This window comes from Alligator sinensis, unplaced genomic scaffold (genome assembly GCF_000455745.1).
Source record: "Alligator sinensis unplaced genomic scaffold, ASM45574v1 scaffold342_1, whole genome shotgun sequence".
NCBI lineage: Eukaryota > Metazoa > Chordata > Crocodylia > Alligatoridae > Alligator > Alligator sinensis.
In genome coordinates this window covers 317170-321761 of record NW_005842126.1, presented here as the reverse complement: position 1 = coordinate 321761, position 4592 = coordinate 317170, and the positions used below count along the sequence as shown (strand labels likewise).

Below are 4592 nucleotides of genomic sequence, written 5' to 3'. Positions count from 1 at the left end.
ATTAAAACAAAAAGGGTGGCAGATGAGAGACTGCTATTATCATTCTTCAGAAGGAGACAGGGACTACAGATTGCTTTGATTTAGAGGAAAAAAAAAAAACCCTACATGGAAATGTTGGACCATAGGAAAACATTCTTCTGCAAGCCCATTATAAAAATACCACATAATTCATTTAAGGTTCTGGTACTGCTCACTGCTGGAGACTGTTAGATTTAACAGGTCTGATCTGACATTCTACTTCTTTCACCCTAGAGCATCTTTGCAGACATTTGGAGCAGTACAGCACTGTTATCTGTTCCTGGTCTAGCACTTAAGCCCAGCTCGATCATGTCCTTGTGCAAGAAGTCCAATCAGCTAGTCAGTGTTGGTCTCTTAAGCTGAACTCACTGTGGTCATGTTTACAAGATGTTCTTTGACATGATGTCATTTGTCTTTGACAGCATTTCCACCCTTTAAACTCTTCAATTGTATCCAATCCAGTACTTTAATTATTCATCCTGCTCTTTTTTAAAACTTTTAATTTGTCTTGGAGTCATTCCACTTCATACCTGACAGCTTTTGAAGGGCTCTCATCTCAACTGCCTCCACTCTTCAGATCTCCACCCTCCCATTTCATGAGGCCGCTTCCCCTCCATGAAGTATTGTTGAGGGATGTCTGCGCTGTAGCAGCAGTAGCATGTTCCAGCTGGGAAGTTCTTGAATACACGCATCTGCTCCCACTCCCCAAGCCTGGGAATGCACTGTTTAGGCCATTTTAGGATCATCCTTAGAGCGCACTATCAAGTACACCAGAGACTTAAGAAGAGCTTACAAGAAAACACCTTCATGAGACCACACTAGCCAATTTTTACTTTTGGAGTATGTGATCAGGAATGAGGTGTGCTGGAGAACATCTTAGGTAGGACATGTTGCAATCGTCATGGTTTGAATTTATGCTTAGTTACCAAAAGCAGGGCTACAGTGACGTTGCTATGATAGTCCAGGAAACAGAAGAAGAGGTTAGGATTTTTAGTTATTTATAGTTGGAAAAGATTTTGGGCATCAGGCGTCAGCTTAGACTTGATGCCGAAAAGCTTATTCAACAGCTCTCTCAACTATATAGCTGATCCAGTAAAAGATATCACTGAAAAAATCCTCACTTTATTACAAGTAGTGTTTCTATCAGTCCATAATGTCATGAGTTGCACTCTAGCATTTGATGCCAACACACATCTCATTTTATACTCATTCTTGATGATCTCGAGTTTCCAAATACTTTAAGTATTTTTTCTTCATTTTCCTGTACCTTAGGCCAATCTCTGCTAGGCTTGGAGAAGAGCCAATAGTGCAGTAGATCAGGAAGTGCTGATCCAGTGTCTTGTGCACACAGAAGGATGTAGGACTTCACTGCTTCTGCATTTCAACTTTTTATCTGTTGTTCCTTTTCCTAGGAATAACCACTTCATCCACTTGGTTTTTATTGAAAGACCAGATTGACTACATCAATATTTCTAATGAACAAAAGAGAGCTAGCCAAGAGTAACCTACTTAATTCAACATTTTACCAGTTGTGTGATGTTTACCACTTTATATTTAGGAGCTTATTCCATATCATTTATTGTTATGCCCTCCAAATCATCTAACATTCTAAAAGTCCAATTTAAGAACATGATAAAAAGCCATGGTGATTCCATGCCCCTCTGTCTTATGCCAAACTTTGGTTTAAACCCACTGCTTTGTTTTCCAACAATTTATATAGAACCAAGAGAGTCTTTGTATATAGCTTTTAAAATGACATTATCTTATCTTGAATGCTGGTCAGGAACCATAACAGACACCCTGGTTACCCAAGTGAGACAGCAGGGTCCATAATGAAGCCCACCTTTGGAAATGGTCTGAGACAAGTTTTGTTGAAAAGCCTGCAAAGTGCCAGGAATCCTAGTTTTGGACATTTCTGCTCTTGACCCAAGATCCTGGGTTCCAAACCCTGGATTTTAGTCTCTGACTTCCATACACAATTTCATTTCCCACCCCAACCCCTACAAGCCTGTGCGATTCCAGTTTTAAATCTTTACTCTTGTCATCAGGTTTGGCTGCCATGTCCTGATAATGTAACAATACAGTTTGTGATGTTCCATAATGCTTCTCTTAAAAAAAAAAAAAAAAAAAAAACCAACAAGAAATCCACAATCAAATGCCTTTATAAAAATCAATTAAAACAATTAACATGTTTATTCCCCATTCTGGTTTTATCTGTCTATCAAGCATCTCAGCCTAAGTACCTGATCAATGAAATTTCAGCCTAATTTGGAGCCGTGATCTGTTGACAGTTACTTTCAATACAGTTTTTGCCAGTATTGACAATAAACTTGTCTCTCTATAATTTCTCACATTAATAAGATTTCCTTCTTTCAAGATCTGGAAAACAATTGGTCCTGATCCTATTCCATCTATTAAATGCCTAAGTGGGACCCTATTCTAACCTGCTTGAGCAACTGTAAAACTACTAACTGCTTATATCATTGCCTAACTGTTTCCATACAACTCAAAAGGATTTTAACTATACTTTTTATCTTAATTATTGCTCCTCTTCTTTCCAAAACTTAAGCTTGTCTATCTTCTGTGATTTCTTCACTACCTTATGTAATGCTTTTAATTCTTTCATTTTCCCAGCTGCCTTGGATCACTGATACTTTTCCTGTCACAGGAAAGACATAGGTTTCTTTTGCCTGCTATAAACTTAAATATTCATTCCATTTAATTTGAATGAGTTTGTCATTGGCAGTAAAGAAAAGCTGTAATGGACAGCCTGAACATCAGTCCTAAGAGTGAATCACTTAATTTTACTGTCCTTGCAAGTACAAACCCAATAATATTGTGTTTAAATTAATTTTCTCAGTCTCTAAGATGGCAACCCAGAAAGCAAAGAGCACATCAACAATCCAGACAAATATTACAACATAAAATTTTGGCAAATGATGGGGAGGAGGACCAAGGGTACGTGGGAAAACAAAGGGTGGTTAGAAAGGGAGGTGCAAACTATTCGTATTTCCAAATTATGGATTGCCTAACAAATAGGCACAGAACCTGACAGAAGACAAGTGAATTCTTCTTTGAGGCAGGATCTCGAGGTAGTGTAAGTATTTCAATAGATCTAATTAGCTTTGATGGAATTTTTTTTTTTTTTTTTTTTTTTTTTTAAGGCCCTGCAAGATAAAGGCAAACAAGTGTCATTGCCTGCATTAAACCAGAGACTGCTAGTTTTTCCTCAGAAGGTATGCTTGGAGTTTGGTTCTTAGAAAGTATGTGGCTAAAAAAAGATGCTGATACATGCAAATTTAAGGGAGAAAGAACTTTCTTGAGCAGGTGACATTTTACTTGTTAAAGTCCTAAATAGGATAAATTAGCATTATCATATAAATCTCTGCAGGTGGCATTTTCCTGTGAGACGACACAGCACAGGTTAGTGTCCTGGAGACTAAAATGGGTGCAACTAGGGGATCAATCAATTTGCTGTACAGCCTATCAGTCAAATACATTCAAAATAAGTCTAGAATCATCGCTGCCTAGCTAAGTTTTCCAGGTCTTTTAAGAAAAAGTATTTTGTCATGATACAAAGAAGATGCAAGAAGTTAGAGACCAGGGCAAAGACTTGGTTTCATTAATGTCAATAGGAATTTGATCTTTAAATCTAACACCAGGATTTCATTCCAAATCCACTCCAAACTCTGACCTCCTTATTGAAACAAAAGAGTAACTCACTCCTTGAACAGGACTCTACCTGGCATATGATATGATTTGGTGTCAGAAGAGGCCTTTGAAATCAAATGGCCTTTGTTAAGAGCAAGGTACCCTTACTATAGTCTCAGTGCAGGTATTACAATATAAATTCTAGTATTTATTTAGGGATAAATTCACAAAGGGCAGTAACAAAAGTGACATTTTTTGTGCAATCAGCCTCCAGAAAGTGCTCGCAGCTACTCCCCAATAGAAGGGCATGGCTGCAGAGTGTTTTAAAATTGGCCAACCATGCCACAAATTCAGAAACTTCTGTCAATCCCTCAGCCCTCACACTGTAACACCCTTGTAGACAGTGACAGAGCTGGCTGGGGCACGTGTGCATTGCAGCACACTTGTGTCAGGCAGTACTAGCCTATAGCAGCATTAATTAGCTCACTGCAGCCTATAAAGCCACATGTGTAGACAATGATACTTTACTGTACAGCTAGTCAACTCTGCAGTGAAGGGCACATGTAAATGCTCCCCCCTGTGTTGCATACAGAATCTGATCCACTGGGCCTTCTCAGAACACAAGCAGTGCAAATGGCTCTGCCCCGAAGGAAAGAGGGAGGTAGTAGTACTTCTGCCACCTATTTGTCTCCATATTCACCTGTTACAGTAGTCCCTCAAAACATTGGAGATTTGAGTTTCTCCATCTGAGGAAATACATACCTACATCTCCCACCTGCCAGAAGAGCACCCAAACTACCAGGCTATTATGGGTGGGCTTTCTTCTTCCCCCCTCACTGCCTCTTGTAAAGACTGCCATTTTCATGAATTAAATCAAAGCTTCATAGACTCAGAGAAAAAGGTCAAGAATTCACAGGGTGCTA

The 4592-nt window shown here is 39.0% G+C and overlaps 1 pseudogene; it reads left to right on the top strand.

Annotated features, from left to right (window-relative positions):
* Positions 1-327: 327 nt before the first annotated feature.
* Positions 328-4592, top strand: part of LOC102387263 — a 12671-nt pseudogene continuing 8406 nt past the window's right edge.